General features: G+C 40.5%; 1 pseudogene across 1 annotated transcript; it reads right to left on the bottom strand.

Annotated features, from left to right (window-relative positions):
- Nucleotides 1–510: 510 nt before the first annotated feature.
- Nucleotides 511–14,769, bottom strand: LOC110296034 (complement decay-accelerating factor, GPI-anchored-like; annotated as a pseudogene). Its single transcript, XR_015044844.1, has 9 exons — nucleotides 14,580–14,769; nucleotides 13,818–14,003; nucleotides 8,558–8,768; nucleotides 7,083–7,182; nucleotides 5,904–5,989; nucleotides 5,094–5,285; nucleotides 2,399–2,545; nucleotides 1,553–1,600; nucleotides 511–837 (listed from the first exon to the last, which is right to left on the bottom strand). The product of XR_015044844.1 is annotated as a complement decay-accelerating factor, GPI-anchored-like (transcript).
- Between the last annotated feature and the right edge of the window lie 11,166 nt (nucleotides 14,770–25,935).

A 25,935-nucleotide genomic window follows, 5' to 3' on the forward strand; every position in this document is an offset into this window, starting at 1 on the left:
CAATAGAAACCTAGTGCCTGTTTTCAGGGCATTTCCCTTAGCTAATGCATTCATTCATGTATGAAAAGGGGATATCAGTGATAAGTACAAAATGTTAAAATACACATCTTTTCATGAAAGGATATTTACAGTTGCACATGACTTTGTATGCTGCTTTGCTATTTTTCTATTTAACAAAGTCTCTTACCATTTTGTTCAGGGGGTGGTTGACCTTATTAATGAGTTACAGTAAATATAATATACAAAGAAAAATACTGACCAAATGCTAAAAGGATTCACAACACAAGATATGTTTTACCCTTGACAACCATATTAGCATGTAGAGAATACATTTTAACAGAACTCTGCTTAAAACTGTTACTAGAGTTGAAGGAAAAATATATCTAAAACTGGGACTCTTGCTGGCACTTGGCCTATGACAGAGACATAAAACTGGTCAATGAGTTGGTTAATTATAAAGCTCTTTAGACAAGAACCAAGTTGACCTCTGTTTCTCTTATTCTTTTGTCCCTAAAATGAGCAACTGACACAATGGGCACTCAATGCTACTTGACTGATTGGCCAAATGGCCTGAAGCTGTCCTAAGACTACCTGAGAACAGAAACAGGGTTGAGAATAGGAAGGAGCATACTGGATGCCTAAAGGTGTCCACAAAACAAGCCGATTAAAGGGATTTACCCATTTTCCCTTAGGTACCCAGAAACACTGCATTTTGATTGTTTTCCTGAGAAAGTTATAAGATTCTCTTCCAGATATATGAACTATGCTTTCCACAGTGATGGCAATTTCTTCTAACTCCCTGTGAGTTAAACTTACCATATATAAAATGGTCGCCACCTAACAAATAAGAGGAGAGGGGGAGAAAAGAATTATAAAACTCAACATTTTAACTTTTCATTAATTTGCCGACAACTTAATATATATGTATATATTAACAGCTATACATAAGATCAAACTTTCACAAATTAAAAAACACTAATTTATTCATATATATATATATATATACATGATATAGATAAATAGATAGATATAGATATTTGAACACAACCACACATTATTTACTCCAGCAACATAAACATAATAAGTTCTGCTGGATAGAGCTACCAAGGTCAACATAAGCCATGACAGCTCTAGAACACCAAAACAAATATCACATGCATTTTTTAGATGACTTGAGGACAAGAGATAAGTTTAAAAAGCTTAAATAAAAAACAAATGGCAATATAATCTATGATCAAAAACTATGAACCCAAGTATAGAGAACAGGCATGTATTCCTAGCACTGGGGAAACTGGGGCAGTGGGTATTGAGAGGTCAAGACCAGCCTGGGATATATAATGAGATTATCTTAAAAACAAGAAAAAGCCCAAAACAAAAAACTGTCAGAAACTGAAGTCCCTTTCTGCAGATATTAATGAGACTCTCCATTTCTTTGCCATATTGTGCATGTCTATGGAACGCCTGGAGACTGTTGGACCCTGTAGTCTTAGTTATGTTTCCATTATCACAACATTAGACCTGCCCACAGGAAATCTGAACAAAATCCACTGACCTGAGTTAGACTCTCCTTTGTCTTTAGTAACAGGTTCATACTCTGTTGCTGTAATATGAGCAGAAGTGAATCTTTGTGTAACAGTATGGAGACCCTTGGTCATTGAGAAGTGTGAAATGGTGGGCCTTTGTGTAGCTGGCCAATTCTGTGTCAATGAAGGTTTTGCTGTGGCAAATGTCTGGGCTGTTTGTGCAGTTTGTACAGCAGAAGAATTAACTATGGTGGGATGCTGGGTTATTGTGCAGATTCAGTAGTTGATATGAGGGAAATCTGAGCTGTTTCTGAATGTGTGGCTGAACTTTTTGCTGTGTTGGTTTTCTGAGGTATTGGTGAGGCTTCTACTGTAGCTAGGACAATTGCTATGTTAGTTTTCTGAGGTGTTTGTGGGCTTTCTGTAGCTGGGACATCTGTGATGGCTTTCTTTGGTGTTGGTGAAGCTTCTGTAGCTAGGACAATTGCTAGGTTGTTCTGAAGTGCTGGTGGGATTTCTGTAGCTGAAACGTGCTGTGTTGGCTTTCTGAGGTGTTGGGGTTTCTGTAGGTAGGACATCTGCTGTGTTCATTTTCTGAGGTGTTGGTGGGATTTCTGTAGGTAGGACATCTGCTGTGTTGGCTTTCTGAGGTGTTAGTGGGATTTCTGAGGCTGGGACATCTGCTGTGTTGGTTTTCTGAGGTGTTGGTGGGGCTGCTGTAGATGGAATATTTGCTTTTGTAGGTTTCTGAGGTTTTGGTGAGACTCTTGTATCAGGAACATTAACCATGCTGGGTTTCTGAGACATTGGTGGCACTCTGGTACTTAGAACATGAACTCTGGTGGGTTTCTGAGGCATTGCTGGGACTCTTGTACCTGGAACTTTAACTGTGGAAGGTTTCTGAGGCGTCGGTAGGACTCTTGTATTTGGAACATTGACTATGGTGGGTTCCTGAGGCGTTGAGGGGATTCTTGTACTTGGAATAATAAGTTTTGGTTTCGTAATCGGGACCTTGGATTTCTCTATAAAGAAAACAATATAAAGTTAACAATTACCTAAATCTTGCTGACCATATAAAGCTTCCCTAGTCATTACTTGCTCAATGACTGTTCTTTCTCTTGCCATAAACACCTAGAGAGGACTTTTAGAAATCCAGCCCTTATTATACCCTTCATCTGCTATATTGTTTTTTAATCCATGCATATTAACTGTACACAGCAATGAGTTTCATAGAGATATGTCCTATAAATATACAATGTTTTCTGACAATATTAACTTCTCCTCTCTCCCATTATTCTTGTCCATTCCCTCAGTCTCATTTCTAATTTCTCAACTGAAAACTATTATACTAGGTAAAATAAATCAGTCTCTGAAAGATGAATATTGCATGTTTTCTCTCATTAGTAGATCTTAGATTTTATACAACTATTAAAATCATATATATATACATATATATATACATACATACATATATATATATATACACATATATATATAAGATGAAAGTAGAGGCTACATCATATCCATATGTGACTAAACTAGACTTATACTAATATAACATTTCATTATTTGTAATACAATTGGCACATATTAGTTTTTTTCTATGTAAAGAAAAAAGTTAGAATAACATCCCATTATGTGACACATCTCTCAATTTTCTCTTTAAAAACTGTCTCTTCCACTTACACCAAAGCATGGTTTTATATGAGTATGACAGCAGTTACTTTGTCCCTTTTCTTCAGGATGACCTAGTGAATCTGAAGGCTTACTCCTTGCCAGCTGCCTTTGGCATGGTTTTACTAACTGCTTTCTGGCAGCCCTGAGTAGGATTGAACTTCACAGAGTCTTTGATCCTTCTAAGATTTGTCTTCTTCATCCCAACACCAAGGATACAAACACACAAGCAAATTAAGTCATTGCACTTTGTATGTTCCCTCTGAAACATCATATTACCCCAATTAAGTTATGTAAATCCGTGCCAGTTTTAATACACTAACAACAATAAAAAATAAATCCCAGTGTAGATTGCTTGACATCCACTGTGGTGAATGGTTTAGGTAAGTCACTTTTTACCTGGACTGTCCCTGAAGTGACAACAGGTTATATCCACTAATAATGCCCCCTCCATACACCAGACACTTTGTTCTAAGTTTCTATAAAATGGTACACATATTATTTAATGCCTTTTCTTGAACAAAAAAAGGTCTATGACAGTCTACTTATGATGAAAAATTCAAAATTCCTGCCCCAAACTCATAAGGCTTTAAAAATGATTCTTTGTTCCCCTAAATTCTTGTTTTAAATCCAAAGGACTTGCATGCTCCCACTGAGCTTTAATTTTCTCATGATTTCCCTTTTTGTTACTGATGACTGTTCTAAATTCCAGGGTAGTCAGGAAGGATGCGGTGAAGAAACACCACCAAGGTGGGAGGACAGCAGTGACTTTTGGGCCATGTGGTATATGTGACTTGAAAAGGACCACGTGTCATGATGGGTTCAGCTCTCCTCTGAAATTCTGCTTAACCCTAACCACTGGTTATCACACTATTCCAATCTTAATAAAGTTTTTTTTTCCCTTTTTCTTTTGTTTTTCCTTTTAGCTATGGTAATAGGTATGTGGAATTCTCCACTGGTGACTGCAGATCGGTCTCGTTCTTTCTTGTTCTTTCTGTGCATTTTGTTGATACTAATATTAATCTACTCAACAAAGGACCAGAAGCAGGTGGTCATTCTAAGGTCAGGTGTCTAAGGGTTCTGGCATTGATTATTCAATAAAGAAGAACCCATCTTTGCACAGTGCCTTGGGCACATCTAAAGTAATTCAGTTTTCTATATACCAAGTTCAGATTGAGCACCAAATATGTTTGTACTCTGGTTCTGGCTCAATATCACTGTAGATAGTGTGATAAGGAAGGACAGCAGCACACAGGTCCTAGGACAACAGGCCAGTCCTGGGGCTTCACTCCAACTCCCTCCTACAGCTATCAACTGCTCTGCCAGAACCTTCCATGCATCCCTAATCTTCCTGGGCTTGGTGGGGAAGATGACTTGGCTTCTGGTCTCAGCTGCTGGGGTGAGGCAACCTGAAGTGATGGACCCTGTGCTCTAGGTGGTCTTTTACCTTAAAGCTCTGCTACAGACAGTGAGAAGATTACCAAAAATGGGACAACTGCCCCACTGTGTCCCCCCCATCCTACTCAGGGTGTCAGCGCTATTAATAATGTGCTACATGTTAGTCTCAGAGAGTACATAGTACTGAATACTGATATTCATTTTGAGGAAAGACACAATGCTATCTTTTTGTTTGTTTGTTGAGACAGGGCTTCTTTGTGTTTCCGAGGTTATCCTGGAATTTACTTGATAGAACTTAAACTCACCTCTGCCTCCTGAGTACTGGGATGAAAGGCCTGTACCACAACTGTCCAGTTTACATTGCTATTTTTTTTAACCAGGAATTTTTTTCATTTAACCCATGATTGTACTTGTCTTAAAAACCATCCAAACAGTACAGTATGCATAAATACATAGAGATGAGATTATGTGTACACAAAGAAGAATATAAGAGATTACCTATGCACTGGGGTGGTGGACTGCTCCATTGTCCTACATCAGACTTGCTCACAGTACAATAAATGCTAGCATTTCCAACCAGGATGAAGCCTTTGTCACATGAATAGGTGACCACCTGGCTATATGTATAAAAGTCGCTTTCCCCTCGCATTACTCCATTGTTGATTTTTGGTGGGTCTGGACAATATATTTCTTAAAAAGAATCAAAGTACTTTCTTTTTAATGAAGAAAAACTGATATTGTATTTTTTTATAAATAACACTAAAAATGTTTTAAAAAAATTAAGACAATTAAAATCAATCATCTTTCTGAGTTCAGCCTTTCTGAAAAGTGGATACTGACAGTGCCTATTACAGTGGTTGTCAACCTGTAGGGCGTGGCACAGGTCTCCTTTTTTACCTCCAGGGTAAGGTGTTTTAGGAGGTACAGGAACTTATTATAAGCTAAATTAAAAATATAAATAAAGTCCAAGACAGGTTATAATGGTTATGCTGTAATTTCTGACAGTTATGCTAACAGCAAGATCAGTGGGTTGCATGGTTTTTAGCACCATTAAGCTAATCAAGAAAACAATATAATTACACTTCTTAATTCTTAATTAAATTATGCTATAATTAAGAATATTACTGCTTAGAGCCACTTTTAAGATTCCTCCCACAGCTGATAAATTAAGAAGTTTGTCATTAGTAGAGACACAGTTGAAAAGTAGGGACAACACAAATATAGATGTGGATAGTTCTTAAATGAGAAGGAGTTAATTTTGTTGATTCTGTGGCCCCACAACTTGAGTACTTTAAAAAGGAGACATACCTGTGCACACTGGAAATTCATCATCCCAGTCAACAGTATTTCCTGTAACAGAACAGAAAGTAGAGGAGACACCGACTAGCCTGTACCTAAAGGAGAGGGAAGAAAGGCTGTTAATATTCACAGACAGAAGTCTTGTCTTTTAAATTCTCCAGAACTACATGTTAAAAGATTTACTCCACCAGAAAATAGAGACAAAATGACAGTTTTGATAACCATCTAGATGGAAATTTAAACAGGTAAAAAATTTAGCTCACAGAGATGATACTGAAATGGCAAGACTTCTAGACATGCAAAATGCTTCTTTTGCTTGCAGCATTAAAAATACATATATGACAAAACTCTTCTAAAATCATGTGTGATGAGATCTTTCACTCCAAGTTCTAAAAGGAAGGGATCTTGCTTTCCTTGGCTTTTAGGAAAACATTTTGAGAACTTTCCACTTATGAATGAATCCACTAGATCCACGTAGCCCTATTTCTCTGTCCGAAGGAGGGAGGGGTGGTGACAACTCAGAACATAGATAGGAACAAACTGGATGAGTCACTGATGACACTTAAAGAACTTCCTTGTTCTACATGAAGCCCAAATGAAGCCCTAAGAAAACTTTCTGATAGGAGGGCATTTCCACACTAGTCTTTTTTCTTAGGCTGTGGTGTAACAGTTAATTTGCATTTATTAAAACTAAGATGCAAATTAATATTTATACCAGTTAAAAATTACTTTGATTTCTAACACTTTAGGGATTGTTATTTTTGTATCATGGACATATATTTCAGTAGTAGCTACACTTATCACATTTAGAACTGCATATGTATTGGAATCTAAAAATCTAGAGAAATTAGAAGTATAAAAACTTTACCCCGGTCTACATTACTAAGTTTACTTGAAACTACTAAGTTTCCTTGTAACATATTATCACAAAGAGCTCATGACAAAGGTTCTTTGGGGAACAGTTTTTCCTTTTTCCTTCAGTATACTATAGAAAATAGCTTTCATTTTGGCATTTACACACATGTGCACTACTGTGCATAGCTCACACTCACCCTCACTCTCACTATGAGGGACTGTTTTAGTGCTATCCACCAGTGACTACAGGCCACAAATCTATCAGTGTTCCCTGAACTTCTGATTTCTTTAGTTCATTATTTGATTGTAGAGTCTTAGAGTGATGAAACTTACCCTGGGTTGCATGAGAAGTTTATTTCTGAACCGAATAATATGCCAGTTGGTATGTTGATGTGACCATTATTCAGATCTTTAGGATTAGGGCATGATTTTTCTAAAAAAGAATTATCGAAAAAACAACTCTCTAACCATACTGAATGTTAAAAGGGATTATGGCAGTAATTATACATATACAGGTATCCATACATTATGCTGAAAGTGGATGGAGAAGAAAGAGGTCTTAAGGGGAGAGGAAAGGAGGAAACATAATGGTCTACGTGTAACATGAGAGCAGAAGGCAAGAAAAACCTGGGACTGGGATCAGCAGGAATGTGATGGGTAGGGCAGAGGAGAGGAGAATGAGGGAGACCCAAGTGACATGGATGTATGAAATTACAGTGATGAAACACATCACTTTTATTTTAACATAGATAAAGATTTAAATGGGGAGGGAGATAGCGAAAGCTGGGTTGGTAAAGTGCTTTCCATGTAAGGGCAGGGACCTGACTTTCATCCCCAGGACCCACAGAAAAAAAGTCAAGCAGGATAATAAGCACTTCTCATCCCAGAACTGGGTGGGCAGAGGCATGCAGAGTCCTGGGACTCACTGGCCAGCCTGTGGAACCTCCTTGGGAAGCCCCAGGTCAAGGACAGATACTATCCATATATAAGGTGAACAGAGCCTGAAGAACAATACCCAAGGTTGTCCTTTGGCCTTCATTCATATGCATGGGTCCACAACTGCATGCACACACAGGAACACAAACACACAAGTAATAGTAAGGACCTGGGGAAACATCTCAGTTAATAAGAGGCTTGTTTATTGCAGGTGTGAAAACCAGAGTTTGAGTCACCAGACTCCATTAGACAGCTGGGCAGAGTGGCACACCTACACTCCCAATGATTACAATGTGGGAGACAGATACTTGGAAGTGGTGGGGGGTGGGAAGGTAGGAAGAGGACAGTTAGTATACTCAATGAGTTGAAGTTCCAGACCAGAGGCACCTATGGTCTGGCACCTAGGAATATCCTATAATAGTCTCAACATAAGGCACGTCTACTCATGCATGCACAGACATGCATGCATGGAAAACATACACACACAGGTAACAAATGGAAATTTATTACAAAATAATGTGTTCTTTGATTTACATGATTTTTACTTGTTAATTAAATCTAAGAACAGCAGGAAAAAATACTGAATATCAGGCACATATACACAAATTCATCCTCTGAGCCACTGATAATTTCTAACCTTTATATTTCTTTAATTTTACATTCCTGTTTTATTGCCTCAAAAAAGCAAGGTACTTGGAGTATGTCATCATTTTAGGTAACCTTAAATTTAGTAAACATGAGCTCTGTCAGTATGAACTCCTACTATGTAAATATTTGTCTAATTAAAAAATAGCTCATGAATCTTTGAAGAAACATTATACATATTTTTTTGCAGACATGGTATCGCCCCAAATACAGATGACTGGAATTACTTCTTAAATCATACTCATTTTTACAAAACTGAGCAACTGGAGACCATACTAAATCCTCAAGGCAAGTTGATTTTCCTGGGAGTTGAGGTTGTTTTCGAAATCCTGGCCGACACTCATATTCCACAATAGTACCAACTGGGAAAAAAATTCATATTGAGGTACTCTTTTTTGAGGGATGCAAAACTCAGTCTTTCTGGAGCATCACATAATTCTAAAAGAGTTAACATGGCAATAGAGAAACAGGAATGTGAACTTACTTTATAATCTGTGCAATCTAATAGCTAGTAGTAATTTGTAGGAAGCCATCTCTAAGATGGCGCCAGTTTCTGGTGTGCCTTTGTCGTAAACAACACCACTGCGCAGGCATAAGCCCCAGTCTGGTGCCAACCCCTCCTGAGCGGGTACATGCTAAATAGGTGACAGCGGTTCAACCTATTCCAGGAGGACACAAAGCCTTTCCCTGTGCTGGGGTGCATATATGCAGACCTCCCTGGGTGCCCGGGGTCCCCGTAGCAGCATTGAGGCGTTCCTGCAATAAAGGCTGTTGAGAAGAATCTAACCCTGTTGTGTCTTCCTTGCCAGCCGAGGTGGGCAAAACATCTGGTGGCCCGTACAGGGACCCGAGGATGATCTCGTGGATTCAGAACTCTTCAGCCATGGAATGGCAGCGCTGGTAAGTTCCCAGGATATTGGGACGATAAGGTTCCCGGGTAAGTGGGACAATTTAAGTTCTCAGATTGAGACGATAAGGTTCCCGGCTTTGGGACAAGTTAAGGTTCCCGGTTTTGGGACAAGTTAAGGTTTCTACCTTTGGAACAAGTTAAGTTTCCCAGCTTTGGGACAAGTTAAGGTTCCTGGCTTTGGGACAAGTTAAGGTTCCTGGCTTTGGGACAAGTTAAGGGACTATGATAACTTCAGTGTAGTGATCAATAGATCCTCGCTGTGTAGTTATGCTTTTTTTCTCCTATTGACCCTTTGTGGGTAGGTCTGATAGTTTTGGTCTTGTTTGTTCTGATATATGGACTCTGTTACTGTTTGAATTGTCATCGAGAGGCAGTCAAGACAGGTCAGAAAATCCTTACAGAGCAACAACAGAGTATGTAGGAAGAGGAGATTGGCTTAAAAAGAAAAAAGAAAAAGAAAGAAGACACAGTGTTATCAGGTGGACAGAAAAGACAAAACAAAAGAACCAAGGTGGAGGAGGAAGATGAATTAGCTTCCACGCCCCCTCCCTATGCCTCCTCGGCAGTTGCCTATAGGTAGACCTTCTGTCCAGAGGTTTGGAGAGAGGTTAGATTCTCCTTGCTGGGTTGTCCTATTTTCACCTACCAAGCAGGGCAGAGATATCATGAGCCTCTAGATTTCAAAGTAATCAGGAATTTGGCTGAGTCCATGCGGACATATGGCCTAACTGCCTCCTATACTGTGGCTCAAGTAGAGGCCTTGAATAGACACTGCATGACGCCATCCGATTGGGCAGTCTTGGTGAAGGCATGCCTTTCACCTGGGCAGTATTTAGATTGGAAAGCCTTCCTTATTGAATTTGCAAATGAAGAGGCAGCAGCTAATGCTGCTGCAGGAAATCCAGCATGGGATAGGGATATGCTGCTTGGCCAAGGTCACTTTGCACAACAACAGACAGGATATCCAATGCAGGTGTGTGAGCAGGTGAATCAGATTGCCATAAGGGTGTGGAAATCATTGCCCATCGGTGTTGATGGTGTTGAAGTGGATGAGAGGGTCTGTTTGTGTTTTTCTCCAGGAACAAGAAAATCCAATCTGGGTACCAGAGAGATTGACACGAAAGCTGCCTACAACTTCTGTCCCCCCCGAACATGAAACTATGGATACTGATGATGCTGGGAATGGTAACCCGGGTTGATTCGCTCAATTTACGGGCTGTAGCCAGATCCTGGCCAGTACCTATGCCAGTTCATAGTAAATCCACTGTTTTGCTAACCTTCTTTTCCACTTCCTGTTTGCAAGATGTTCCCTGCCTAGTACCCAATGGGGAAGGGCCACTAATTTATCCTTATTGCATACTTTGTGTTTCTCTGTTGTAAATTCCTCCCTGCCCTGTTTTTGGCTACACAGAGCCACAGTAGCTAATTGGCTTGATCCTATTAGGAATATGCATTTGGCATCTAGCATTCTGTTAGCCAATCAAAGGATAGACTTGGTTCAGGGACAGGTTGAGGATTTATATCTTATGATCCAGCTATCTTGTGTTTCCTCCCTTAGAGGTTTGTGTATTACCCCTCTGTAAGCTAACTTTTCACAGTCTTCTCGACAGAGCTGAGAAATTTCAAATTACCTGATCCCTGAAAGCTGAACAACTATCACACCAACTGCTGTTGCAAATAGCTGCTCTTAATAGCACTAGAATGGACTCCGTCACCCTCGGAGACTTCACCGCTTGGATCACCAATGCCTTTTTCCTTTTTTAAGGAGTGGGCTGGCATGTTAGCCTGGGGATTGGTGGTCCTCCTGGGATGTGGTTTCTGCCTTTGACTCGTATGTCGCCTTAAGAGAGATCATGCCAGATACAGGTCATGATTACCATCGAAGATGACACATCTCCCAATATTTGGCTGGCCTCTTTGAAAAATTAAGAGTTCGCTCTAGATCAATTGGCAGTTGTACTCACAGAGATCCACGGTATCCACAGATGGGCAACTTTCCTTGTGCACAGACCAACCAAAGACACGAGGCCTGGAGGCGATAGGGCAACCCTATGACGGGTAAGGCTGTGACACTAGAGCATCGACCTAAGACAGGAGCCATGGCTGATGGACAGATTTGCCCAGACCTAGTCCAGCATCATATTATTAAACAAAAAAGGGGGAGATGTAGGAAGCCAACTCTAAGATGGCACCGGTTTCCGGCGTGCCATTGTCATAAACAACACCACTGCTCAGGCATAAGCCCGAGTCTGGTGCCAACCCCTCCCAAGCAGGTACATGCTAATTAGGTGACAGCAGTTCAACCTATTCCAGGAGGACACGAAGACTTTCCCTGTGCTGGGGTGCATATAAGCAGACCTCCCTGAGTTCCCAGGGTCCCCGTAGCAGCATCAAGGCGTTCCAGCAATAAAGGCTGTTGAGAAGAATCCGACTGTGTTGTGTCTTCCTTGCGGGCCAAGGTGGGCGCAACAGTAATCTACCCCTTTCCCATCAACTATTTTTTTTGCATGTCTTTATATATTAATTTTTGAATGAATATGACTGTGGTATTATTCGTAGTTCATCAAGTGTAACACATTCATACCTTCATTTTTCAATTACTAGGAGTCTGTGAAGTTTTCACACACCAGTTCCAATAACAATAGAATTTACTGAATACTTGTAAATGTTTTTTACACACTTACTCATTGAACCTCACACTGCCCCTGGTAAAAAGAATCAGATGAACCAGCTATGTACATAAAGTATACGTCACGTGTGAACAGCTGAGCAAATGAGCTCTAGAGGGGCAAGGAGTACAGCAAGAAAGGGGGACTCATTAGCTCAGTGGCCAAGCTTGGAGCCAGTCTCTTTGGCTTAAGAGGTACAGGTCTGGCCTACATTATCCATCTTCTGGTAGAAGGGTTCTTTAACTCTGAAGTTGAGAGAAGAGTCCCTGCTTACATAACTCATGCGGTTGCTTGAAGGATTAGATGAAGCAATACTGTGGAAGCTTTACAAACTCTTCATACATGTGGTGAGAGCTTAGGGAATATTTTTTGCCTTGTATGAGGGCTGAAAATGCAAATGAGAAGTCAGGTTCTAATGTGTTTTCAAAAATTAATTTTGAATGATTCTGAATTTACTACAGAGTCCCCTGATTCAGAGCATTCAAAGGCAGCAATCAAGTCTTGCTTTTATCTTTACATTACTTTTGTGTAGTCATTCACTATATAGCAATATTCTGACCCATGATGGGCCACATAGACAAATGTGGGGACTGCAGGAATGCAATGGAACTGAAATATTCCTGTTGCCTAGCAACATCACGGCCATCCTAATGTAAAGTAACTCCTTGCTAACAAGTTTGCCCTGGTGCTGGCGGTAGCAACCATAGTACATGAAAATCATGAGGAGTATAGTACAATCACATGGAATAGTTAGCATTTGATAAGTCTGTGTGTTGCCAGCTCATGTGTTTATCATACTATAATTGTTATTTTTGTTAGAAATAATAATATCCAACAAAATTATAATAATTTGTAGAAAGAAAGAAAGGAAGGAAGGAAGGAAGAGAGAAAAGAAAAGAAAAGAAAAGAAAAGAAACGAAAAGAAAAGGGAAGGAAAGCAACAGCCAGGCGTGGTGGCGCAGGCCTTTAATCCCAGCACTCAGGAGGCAGAGGCAGGCAGATTTCTGAGTTCCAGGCCAGCCTGGTCTACAAAGTGAATTACAGGACAGCCAGGGCTATACAGAGAAACCCTGTCTTGAAAAAAAAAAAAAAAGAGTGAAGAAAAGAAAAGCAAGTATCATGGCTTATAAGTTACTTGAGAGGCTGAGGTAGGAGGATTTTGAACCCAGGAGTTGAGGCCAGACTGAGCAACATATAGTAACCTAATGTTGATTTTTTTTATAAAGAAAATTAGCATAGCCGTGGTGCACAATGTATATAAAGCATAAAGAGCAGACAGTAATGCCTTAAGCCTGGAGAGCCGTCCTCTCTCTCTGGCTAATGTGTTCTAACTGCCAACAGTAGTTAGTAGACCTACATGCTTTAGAGGTTTATAAGAAAAGAACAAAGCCATGGGTTTCATAGAGAACCCTGGTCGGTACACATACCATCTAGTATAATGTTCAGATGATATGCCAGAACAACCTAAAACTGTATCTTAAAGACAACATAGGGCTATATGTACAACAGATTTTTTTTTTTTTTTTGAAATAAGACCTTAAAATGTCTCCCAAGAGTTGTATCCATTATTTAACAAAATAAAGTTGAAGAAGACAGATCACCAGGGTGTGTGTCTCAGGGTAATTGCCAAATATATTCACATATAATTTACTCCCTAAACAGTACCTATCATATAATTTTCTATATTAGCTTGTACAATAGAAAGAAAAACTCTTAACGAAGAAGCAGGACTTGCCATAGGAAGTACTGCCTTCTATTAGCTATTAGTGTAAACTGCCAACAGGTATACCCTGGGGTTTAATAATGCTAGAAAACTATCAATTACCAGTCACTCCAAAGAGGCATAAAAATAACCTCAACGAGATCCACATTCCCAAAACTTTTCAGAAAAAGAAATGAAGAACTTACTCTCACAGAATGTTTCGTGGCTCGACCATTGGCCATTTTCAAGACAGACCACTATGTTTGACTTGTCTGGAATTTGTTTAAAGCCATTATTACATGAGTATTTCACTTTGCTTTGCTCAGCAAACTTGGAGTGTCTGCCCAAGATTGGCCTGGCATTAGGAATGTCTGGAGGTGGGCCGCAGTCTCCTAGGAAGATAAGAGCAGGTGTAAAACTGAAGTTGGCAAGGGGCTTTCTTTCCCCAGACCTGGAACAAGAGAAGTAGCAATGGCTCTTACCTTCCTGCCAGGACTGAACTTGCCCCTCAGGAACTTGCAATGCCTGGACTCCCGTGAACACAAAACAAAAACTAAGTGGGGAGTAAATTCCCACCTGCTTTGAGTCGTTCAGAATCTACTTAATATCCACACCAACACTGCAGCTAGCAAGGCTCGAGATAGGACACCTGATAACTGCTCCTGACTGGTCACTCATCTGAGCAGGTGGCCAGCCATCTAGCTTCCACCATAAGAATAAAAGAACCAGGATCAGGGTTGGAGATTCGCACTCAACCCTCCCTTTTGGTGTTGCCACAGTCTCTGATCGCGGAGGGGATCCAGTCACAGCCCAGATAGCCCAGCATTCCACCCCCATCCCTCCTGCTGGCAGCCTGCACCCAGCAGCAGAGCCCCCAGTTACTGGGAAACAATGCCTGCTGAGCATGCGCCCTCCTGGCGGGCAGCCAGATGGCGGTTGCAACTAGCACCTGGCACATGGCCACTCACCACACACAGTTTGGAACAGCAGCACCAGTGATAGTGACAGCAGCAGCAGCAGTGGAGGTGGTGGTGATGACCAAGTGCCCGGCGCCTGCGCAGGGATCATAGCCCCAGGTGGAAGAGACCATGCCAGGATTTGGCTGGAGCTGTTTTGAGCTGCGGTTAATTGAGCAGCTGTTGCGGGGCGGGGCAGGGCTCTCTTCAACCTAGGTGAGGCAGCTCGCGTGCAAGAGGGCGTGCCCTCATTAATGAGGGCGGGCACCAGGCCTCTAGTTTCACCCAGGGAACCCAGTTGTCCAGTGGGGCTGCTGTGACTTTAGTCCAGCGGAAATGGGGTCTGAGGGTGTACCTTCTAAAGGAGTCTCACAAAGGTAAAATGTTTTAAAACTATCAAGTGTGTTTCTTCTCATAGTTGTTAAAAACTTGACCCTTCCTTCCTTAGGTGCCACTAGCATGTCAGGGCCCAGCAATGAGAGAAGTGGTGTCACCTGGACCTTCATTTATTCCCTGAGAGCTCTCTGTGACCTCATTCACTACTTTTTTCTGCCCTGTAGTAGTTAGCTGAGTCAAAACCGGATAGGGAGCACTCATAAACCCTTGAAAGAGTTCTCTACATGTGTGTTAAATAAAGATCATAGCTTTATAGCTACATAGAACCGTGAGCTCCAAAACTATCTTATTGGCCAGGCAGTAGTGGCACACGCCTTTAATCCCAGCACTTGGAAGTCAGAGGCAGGCGGATTTCTGAGTTCCAGACCAGCCTGGTCTACAGAGTGAGTTCCAGGACAGCCAAGGCAATGCAGAGAAACCCTGTCTCGAAAAACAAAAAACAAACAAACCAAAAACTATCTTATCACCCAGTTAAGGAACACTAATTAGTCTCAGCTTTCAATTTCTAAAGTACTTTATTTTCAGTAACAGGTTTTTTCCAAAAAAATGAGTTTAAGAATTAATGGGTGGACCCTTAAGTAATGCTTGCCACCACCCAAATATTTACAATACCCAGGAGGGAAAGAATAAAAAATATCACATGATGCATTTACTTACTTTTTAAAAAGGCATGCATTAAAATATGAGCATTACTAAGAAGATAAACCAGAACCTTCAAACTGATAACTTAGGGTATTTTATTTTACATGCTGGCCCAGATTTTCTATACTCCACTTGCTTTCTACATGTACCATTTTCCAGTTCCATTTCTTCATAAAGTGGAAAAGCTATCAACATTTCACAGATGAGAGGACAGATAGCTATTTCAACAAAAATTAAGACGTGCCCATATTAAAATGCAAATACCTAAGACTTTTGTGTGTATGCTTCTGAATTTGTGCCTGTGTGTGTGTGTACATGTGCGTGTGTGTGTGTGCCTCTGTGTGTGTGTGTGTGTGTGTGTGTGTGTGTGTGTGTGTGTGTAGGACACAGGACAGTCTCAGGTGTCATCCTCAGGAACACGTGCCCACTCTCTTTGAACAAAGTCTCTCACTGGAAGAACCTGGGGCTCAGTGACTGGGGCAGGCTGGCTGGCCAGCGAGGCACCTTTCTCTGTCTCCCTGATGCTTGGATTACAGGTGCACATTGGACACGTCGTATTTTTGTATGAGTCCTGGAGTTGACCTCAGGTCCTCATGCTTGAACAGCAAACATGTTACCAACTAAGCTATCTCCCAGCATATTCTTTGTAAGGAGCAATTATCAAAGATTTGTCCTACCTAGATCACAGTGAATTCTCAAAGAGGTCTGGAGACCTAGGACCTTCAGGTGTGAACACTTAATTCACTGATTTTATTCTGTACTCTGGAAGCTAGCTATGTGTTCTTCAGCATCTTGTTCCACGTTGACTTGAAAATGTCTCATAACAGTTTTTGGTCCCTATAGAGATCTCCAATTCCCAAATGACACATTTATATAATTAGGTTAGGAAACATAAAGACATATAAGTCTATGATTTTGCAGGAATAAGAAAGCATAGTCCTTGCCCAGATAGAAAGACTAACTCAGTATTTATACATTTGAAGAAAGTTTAGAATTTAGGAATACTTCCTTTCAAAGAATCTATATTCTAGTTATATGATCAAAACTATTAGTATCAACAGCAAACTACATGGTCTGAAGTTCAGAAAGAAAAGTGGATCCAGCAGTCTAGAGACCCACTATTTCTACCAAACTGGTCTAACAAGTGTTGGTTTGCTGGTACAAAGCATGTGGAAAGAAAGAAGAAGGTATGTGCTCATGGTCAGGAGAGCCAGGCACTTTCTAGGGCTGAGCAACAGACTAAAAAGCGATTTGAGGAGCCTGTATGTGGCAGGCTGCTCAGAGAGTTGAGATTTGGTCTGTTGCATTATGGTGTAATGCCTTCAAGTGACATCTCATGTTTATAAGCTTTAGTTTTGCAAACCTTTTCCCTTGATTTAAAACTATTGGTTAATTAAATGAAATTGGCTATAGCCACTTACTGGAGGGATTAGATGGAGGTGGGTTTGGAGTACCAGGATGGTGAAGAAGAAACTAGGGAGGAGGAAGCAGGGAGGACCATGAGGGGGAGTATCCGTGAGCACATGGCCAAGGAAAATAGCAAGTATCTGGGGTACACCACTGGGGAGGTAGCCAGGCCTGCAGTCAGACGAGTAGAGTAGGGGTGACAACCGACCCCCTCATAATTGTCAAAGCCAAATAAAATAAGCCCAGTCTGTCACATTTATTTGTACGCTGGACAGGGATAAGTTTGTTTGTAGGACAATTGAGTATTCCCTACTGTTTCGTTTCTTACAGGGGAAGCAAGGGCTAATTTGGAAGTTGTATACAGATTCTGGAAACAGAGTAACTCCAAAGGCACAGCAGTCAGAGGGTTAACACTAGGGAACAGAAACGCCTCCGTTTCAGTTTTTTAAATAATAAGTCTATATTAAGGAAATAAATCTGTTACTCTTTGAAAAAGAAAACTTAACACAATTATTATAAGCCCTTGGGTTTCCACTCTTGCTCAGACCAGAGACATTCCGAAGGAGGAGTCCACTGCCTTTGACACCTGAACAGAAGCAAAATCATCTTAAAGGTGACTCTGCACTTTGGGCATGTGTAAGGTGAAACCAGGAGGCAATTTAGGGAAGAAATAACCACTTGGCTTTCTGCTGGCTAACTACAAAATGCAGTAGCAGCATGGCTAAGAGGAAATACCCAGCATTGAGGCTGGAATGCAGGAGATTGGGCTGGAACCTGGAGAGACATAGAAACAAGGAGAGAGCAGACAGAAGTCTTGAAGCCACACCTTAGAATCAACAGGACAGGTGAGAAGGTGTAAAAAGAGGGCATTACAGTTTCTGAAGGACAAGGCTCCCAAACTGACAGTCACATAATAGTGTCATCCTTCTTACAGGGGAGGAGGCCATTGGAATTCAGGGATGTAAAAGAAATTAAACCATATAACCAGCTTAGAGGCTGAAGGTCTCAGGCTGTTCCACCTCCCCTCTCTGATCCAGGAAGTCTCCTAGCTGACAAGGTCAAGACTGGAGGAAGATTTTTAAGCTCTACCAGATCTGTCAGGTCCCCCTACAAGGAACAGTCTAGATGCCTTCCTATCAGCCTATAGTAGTTCCCCCACCCCCACTTAATACTATTATAGTTTCCTGTTTATCCCTTTACAACACTCTGCTCTCCCTTCCTTTAAACCTCCTCTTCTTCCCTAACTTCTATGGATTTTCTGAATGAAGCACACATGACTGAAGCTAACACTGGCATTTAAGAGAAATGCAATGTTTGCCTTTCTTGGTCTGCATTCTTCCCTCAGGTTGATTGTTTCTAGTGCCAATCATTTTCCTGCAAATTTCAATTTTTTATTTTACTTAACAGATGAACACTATGCCATTGGGTAAATAAAAAGCCATTTCATTATCTATTCTTCAGTCGATAAACATCTAGGCTGTTTTCATTTAGGAGTTTTATTTACCAAGAATTCAGTAATTAAGGAGGCAGTGTGGTGCAGTAGTTGGGGTTGAAGTTTATTTCTCACTGGGCTCAAGTTTGGTATGCAATGGTTAGAGTACCCAATAATATGTGGCATGTCCACCTGGCAGAATGACCTCACTCTGCTTCTGGTGTGTTTAAGAGAAGCTCTGCTTCTGGTGTGTGTGAGAGAAGATTCTTCAGCCAAATGGGAGTGTAGTGTTAGCCTCACTTGAGCAAATGTTTCTTTGACAGGGCATGGGTTTATGAGATTCAAGTGAATTGTTGCTGCCAAAAATGCAGTAAGAGAAAGAACAAGAAAGTTCGAGCATGTGGTTGTGTGCTTGGGGGTGGGGTGGGGTGGGGAATAGGTGAGATTTTGTGTTTGTGTGTGTGCACAAGTTTCCATGATGAAAGATGATGCAGTACCAGGGCAGAGTGGACAACTCTCAGATTCAGACATGCACAGGCTCAAACACTAACACCGTTGCTCCCTTGTCTTCTATATGGCCGACTGTCAGGCCCTCTAAACAATTCTGGGTATAAAATAAACATGATCCTATTCCCAACCTTGTAATGTTGTGAGGAATAAAAGAAATAAGGCCCATCTAACATGTGGGACTTCGTTCAGCTTTCTGTAAGTGCTTGGCAGTAATTAATGGCAGTGTCTGACATGGACAAACATTGCAGATATCAAGTGGGGACTGCCTATGGTCACATGATCTGTCGGGACATAGACTAAATAAATCTATTTAAAATGTCAGACTTTTCAAAAGAGAAGGGAGTGGTGCTGAGCTAATCCAGTTGTACTCATTGCACAAATTGTGCAAGAGAAGCATAAGGAGTGGGGAGTTTTCATTCCCTGGCAAATATTATTATTTGATCAAATATTCCAAATTGTTGGATTGTTGAACTCTTACCTGAGGTCCCTGCATCCCATCTGTAATGTATTTGCCTTAATTTATGGTTTTGCAACTGAAGAAGCAGATCGACATTTGTGTCAAGTAGTCTTATACAAGGTGAGTAGAGAAGAAAGAAACAACGTCAGGGGCACACACTATGTGTGCTTCTAGTTCGAGACATTGTCGTGCTCAGTCATCACAGCCTTGCTATCTTTATAAACTGTTGTTACATATACTGTGTCATTCTGTCAAAAACAGCACACCTGAAACCACTTTCCCCCCCTTCCTAATTTAGCACATCTGCCCTGGTAATGTTAACTCTGTATTGTGGTTTGGATGTAGTTTGCACACCACCCCTAGACCCAACTTTCATGTGTTAGGCTTGGTTCCCAGGGAGATGGTATTGGAAGATGCTATAGAGCCTTTAAGGGCTTAGGCCAGGAACTGTAGCTCTTTTGTAACTAGTTCTCTCATCTCCACACTCCTTACCATTCTCTTGCACAATTTGTGCATTAAATACAATTAAATTTACAACCCATTTTTGCTGCTCGGCTTTGCAGAAGGTGGTGTCTTCTATTATATCACTAATACTGATTATTTTGTCTTCACTGTGTGTTTGAGTTTTAGTCTCCCCCTCGTCCCCAGAACCTCTAGCTTATGGGTTCTGGGATTTCTTCATTCCTGATTCTTCCCTGTGCCACTCACTCACTTTCATCAAAAACAAGAGAAAGGTTCTCATGTACCCAGGCTTGCCTCAAACTCTATATGTAACTGATGATCTCAACTTCTAATCCTCCTGCCTCCACCTCCTGAGTGTATGCCCCACTGCACCCAATTCATATGGCAAGGAGGATTAAACCAATGGTTTCACACATGCTAAACAAGCCCTCTGCCTGAGGCCCTGATGATGGAGTGTGGGCATTTTGCCCCTCTTCTAGCCATGGTCACACCAGACAAGGTCAGCAGCTGTGTACCAGCACTAGGGCCTAGAGGGCTGCAGTCTGGAAATTTGCATGTGGAATTCCCCTAATATTTACTTGTCAACGGTTTTATTTGCCAACCCAGAATGTACCTCACTAAAGGGGAACTTGAGATATCATAAGTTCCTGTGTTTCTGCTATCTAATGTTCTTTCCTGATCTGTTCTCTGTTTCCCTATTCAAGGGGAGTTACAAAGAGCCATGCCATTAATAATCTGGCTGGCCTGGCTCATCAGCCCCTGCAGTTTTCCACCCCAGTCTTTGGCTTTTCCTTCCTCTATCTTTTCCATTCCCACCTTTCCCTATCTCAGGACCCTGTCCTGAATGCTGACATGATTGGTCTGGGTCACTACCAACTGGGCCACATGCCCAGCCCTTCTCTCCTTTTAATACTTAGCTTATTTTATCCCTTTTATGAGCCTATCACTGGGGGGAAAATGCAGCTCCAATATTTTGTTAACTCTCCCTAATTTTTTTCTTCTGAAGTCTCCTCATAACTTGAATCTGTAATTTGTATATTTTTTCATGTACAATATTTTTTACAATACCATAGAAATGAAGTTCAGTTATTTGCCATATTCAAAATAACTGTAAGTTCTTTTTGTTAGTAACATGATGGTCACTGGTTAAAACAGTAAATATCAAATTTTTCCTATTGCAAACTTCATTAAGTAGTGTCCTGTGGGAGAATTAACTCTGGGATAGAAAATTAAAAACTACACAGTAACCTGAAGTCTCATCAAATTTTCACTGGTAAACCCAGCATCCACTTATGTCCTTGTCCAAAATCATGACTCCAGTCCTTCTGCCAATGTTTGCTTTTCTAAATGGATAACTCCCCCTCCACGAATTCACTAGAAATCTCCTGTGCCACAGCCCCCCTCAACCAGTGGGAGAAATGAGGGTCCCAGTCAGGTGGGCAGGAGTGGGGGAGAAATGACAAACAAATAAGGACACAAGGAAGTGTGCTGTATCTGAATGTAATTTGTCAAATCGAGCACCAGACTTAATACAGAAGAAAATAGGGAAGTTAGGTGACACATCAGCAAGGTACAATGAGGTTACTGGATGCTTAATGACCCTTACACAAAACAGAGGAATGCAAACATAAAGACTGGCAGCAACTGGGCAATAAAACAACTGAGACAAAGTCAGCTCTAGCAAGGTCAGCCATATTCTTAGAAGCCAGGTGTGAGTTCTTTACACTCCCAGGGCAAGGGCTTTCATGCCCAAGTCATGGTTCTAATTAGGGAGTTCTGCTCTAGCTAACCTTCTCAAACATAATACAATATTCTAGTTCCTCCTCAAATCACAGCCAGATCTACTTCCTAAACCATTGTAAATTCCTGTATATGTGAGTGGCTCGGCTTTTATTCTAAGTGATAGTGTGGGGGGACTTTCTACTAATAAGTAATGTAGTCTGCCATACATAACTATAATAAGAATTCTAAACTTACTTTGCTAAGCTTGCCCTGAGATTTCTAACTCTATGTAGTAGATAGTAATACCTGATTTCTTTCACTATCTCTCTTACAATACTAGAGGCAATTCTGAATGTCACTGAATAGGTAACATTCTTACTGAATTCTAAGCCCAGGGTCAGCTCAAGGACTACCTAGGGCATTGGTGAAGGCCAGGAAGCAAAGTCTGCTTTTGCTTAGGTATTTGGCAAGTCATTGCTTGGAGGCACCTATAACAAAACAATACTGAAAGAAAGCACACAGATCCATTCACAAGGACAAGTTTGGAGCATCCATTATACAGGATGCCACAGTTCCAGGAGACTAAGTTTCCATGAATTTTTCACCTCAGGACTGCATCCAGGTTTCTAGTCCTGTCAATGGAGTCACTACTAGAGTGGGTGTGGCATTTCCCCCTTTCTTTTATCTTTCAGAAAGGGGCTCCACATGTCCAGCCTTGCCGTTGCTACAGATCTCAGAAGAACTCTAAACATGAGTGGAAACACAACAATTACTAATAAAATAATGTCAATAATAATAGCAAGCAAGATTATATTTTGAACCCAATCCAAGGGATTCAAAGCACTTAGGTTATTCTTTAAATCTCTGGCCAATTCATCAATGTTCCAAGTGTCCAAATATGAAATTTCTGCTAACCTAGCTTTAATATTTGCTATATCCTGTCTCAATCTATTGCTAACATTGCATCATAGAGAACTGTAGCTAACTTTCAAATATGTCTCTAAAAATGACCAGAACCAGGCTCCTGTATTCTTGGTTGTCAACTTGACTATATTTGGAATGAACTACAATCCAGAATTGGAAGGCTCACCAGTGACCCTAATCTGGAGGCTGGGAGATAGAAGTTTCTGATCTGGATCTTGGTATGGAGATCTTGAGGCATAGTGGCTATGTATTCCAGAATATTAAGACAGGGAGATCTCCGAGTTCAAGGTCATCTGGGATTAAAGGTGTGGTGGGACACACCTTTAATCTGGGTTACACCTTCTGCTGGAGACCATATAAGGACATCGGAAGAAGGGAATCTCGCTCTCACTCCTCGCTCTCACTCATTCTCCTGCTTGCCTTGTGAGACTGAGTAACTGCTAGATCCTTGGACTTCCATTCATAGCTACTACTGAACCATTGTTGGGAATTGGACTATAGACTGTAAATCATCAATAAATGCCTTTACATAATAGAGACTATCCATAAGGTCTGTGACTCTAGAGAACCCTGACTAATACACCTTCCAAATAAAGAAATAACAATTTCTAATATTTGCTTGATTATTAGAACAGTCCATGACTAAATATGAATAACTGGTCACATTAAAGGAAAGAGAAGAGTCATCATAACTTCTCATTATGATTAAGTTTTTGAAGGCCGTTTCCAGTCTCCATGTTCTCAGTCCCACAAGGTCTAAAAGTTTGAAGCAAGGCAGCTTGTCCAATCTGAGATCAGGAACTTATGTCCAAAACAGCCTTCCTGTCTTCATTGTCAGGGCACTCAGCAAGCTCACAGGTCAGCATCGTTCTTTGTCCCAGCATCAACATATCTCACCAATCACTGTGGGAGCTAGCATGCTCCTGCAGCATTCTGTGGAAAAAAACCACAAACATGACCTCTTCCCTATATTAAATACCTGAATAGGATCATGTCATGTGCCAGTGTGTGGATTCTTTCATTTCACCTAGGCATGAGCATGCCTGGTTGTAGGGTGCCATAGACACTCAGAAAGTTTCTTGGCACCCAAATTTTAATTTTTTTTGAAGATATTGATTTAAAGTTCCATAGTACCTTTTCCTTGAGAATTAAAAAGAAAATCTCAGTAACATCAGTAACATTAAATTGTTGATAAAACATCTCAAATGTTTGACTGTAATAGCCAGTTTCAATATCTGTTTTAATCTGATTTGGAACACTAAGCATAAAAAAAATAATTAACATAGGCAATGACTAATTATACTTTTAGTTGCTTTTCTTGTTAAAGCAGTTGTTATTAGAAAGACTGAAATGGTATCAATAGTCACATGTGCATAGTTTATTTTTCTAAAATCAGAAATGAGTATCCATTTGCAATAATTGATTAAGTGTAAGTCCTCGAGAATTAACACCATTATATGTTATACTGAGGACACCAAGACCAAGTCTTTACAATATGGCATGCACATTCTCTAAAAATACCAAATTATCTCAAGCCATTACTGTTTTGATGATGTAAAGAATGAGAGTATATGGCCAAATATTTTTGTGTAAGGCCTATAATCTGCCTGGGATATAAATCTGGGGTGGCATTGCCTTAAGAGGTCTTGTCCAGGCAATCTAGAATGAGTCCTTAAATGTCCAGAACAGTTATTTTTTCTTAACTTGAGTTGTATATGTATAAACAATTGCAAATTTGAGAATTAGCAGTATCTAAAAAATGGAACAATTTCAAACTACTTTAAGCCTTGATATATATATATATATATATATATATATATATATATACATACATACACATATATAGAGAGAGAATATTAGTATACAAATTAAAGCTTGATTTTTTTTAACATTTCAAAACACTGTCTACAGCACACTATTCAATTATCTGGCTATAACACTATTCAATTATCTGTGTTGAAGTAGGAGGAAACTCAAAAGAATAAACATCTGATCCAGTCACATATACTTCTCTTCCATAGAAGTGCTGTTTATAAATACAGTAGACATATTCTTTATGGGATGTATTGAGGAGAGACCTATGGGGTGCTGCTAGGCAGGAATCTGACTGTGGCCAAGGACAAGGAAACAAACCTCAATCTTTAGGCTGTAATAGGGAAGCAGGCCAAGGCATGAACTCCAATCTCAGGGTGGAACAAAGAAGCAGGCTCCAGCCAAGATCCTGGATCCTGACTAGGACAAGCCTCTCTGAGGCTGCTCTGAACTTTGCATTAACTCAAATGTAAATATTTCTTAAACTGAACATACTGCCTGAGTCTTGGCCCTCCAAGCAGTGAGGCCCTCCGGCAGTGAGGACAGATTCCAGGGGAACAATTTGACTGTCTGTCTATGGCTCTAATTTTAAACAGTCTTTCTTGTCCTTTCATTGACATTTTTTATAACCTTTTATGGTCCTGCAAGGCCACAACCATAGCCAAACTGATTGTGTAAGGGTCTAATTTCTGCACAAAGACGAATATATCTAGTTAACTCTCCCTTGCTCTGTATGGCCAAATGGCCAAAGTGAGCTGCATTATCGCTCTCATAAGATGATTACTCTTGTAATAATCTTAATAATATATTGGTGAGTTAAAAATCTTAAGCTTGCAATCAAACTGCAAACTGCAGTCAATGGAGTAAAGAGAAATTGTTTTGAATCTTATCTCTATAAGTCTACTTTCTAGGATAAGAATTACATAAAAATATTATCCCAATTTAGAAGAGGGCCTAGAGGCCTAGTTTTCTGGGCTGGTTTATGCCACGTTCTGTTGTTTAAAAATGACTCCAGCCCTAAGTTACCACTTTTAAGCTAACTTTGTTACCAGTGTTACACCTTTTTAATCATACCCAATAACTTATAAGCCAATACTCTATGACCAAGACATGCAGAGCATATTTATACCTTTAAGACCAGTCAAAAACCAAATGAACCTGCTACACGAATCCTATAAATTTAAACCAAAGAATTTTACTTTTTCTAGTTATAATTTCAAGATAAAAAGCACTTTGTCATTCGTTAAACCCAATAATCACAATTGCTGAGAATTTTCTAGGTAAAAACAACTATCAGTTTATATGCCTGAGAACTAAGAAGTGTAGAGTCCTTTTTAAAAACTTTTTCAGCAGGGGTTCTCCTGCTGTGCTTGATTCTTAAGGTGCAGGGCCACTCTCCACCTCCACTGTGCAAAATGAGACTAAATCAGGAGATAAAGTTTTAACCATTATTTTTTCTTTTCAGCATGAAAGATAGAACAGTCAGTCAGACAACAAAACAAAAACATACATGAATTGACACGTGGACAGATTGGTGCACCAAACACAAACAATACAAAGAGGGTAGAGAACTTGATGTAACCAAAACTAAGGATGTCTCCTGT

This window comes from Mus caroli, unplaced genomic scaffold (assembly GCF_978045245.1).
Source record: "Mus caroli unplaced genomic scaffold, Mus_caroli_1 scaffold_1, whole genome shotgun sequence".
NCBI lineage: Eukaryota > Metazoa > Chordata > Mammalia > Rodentia > Muridae > Mus > Mus caroli.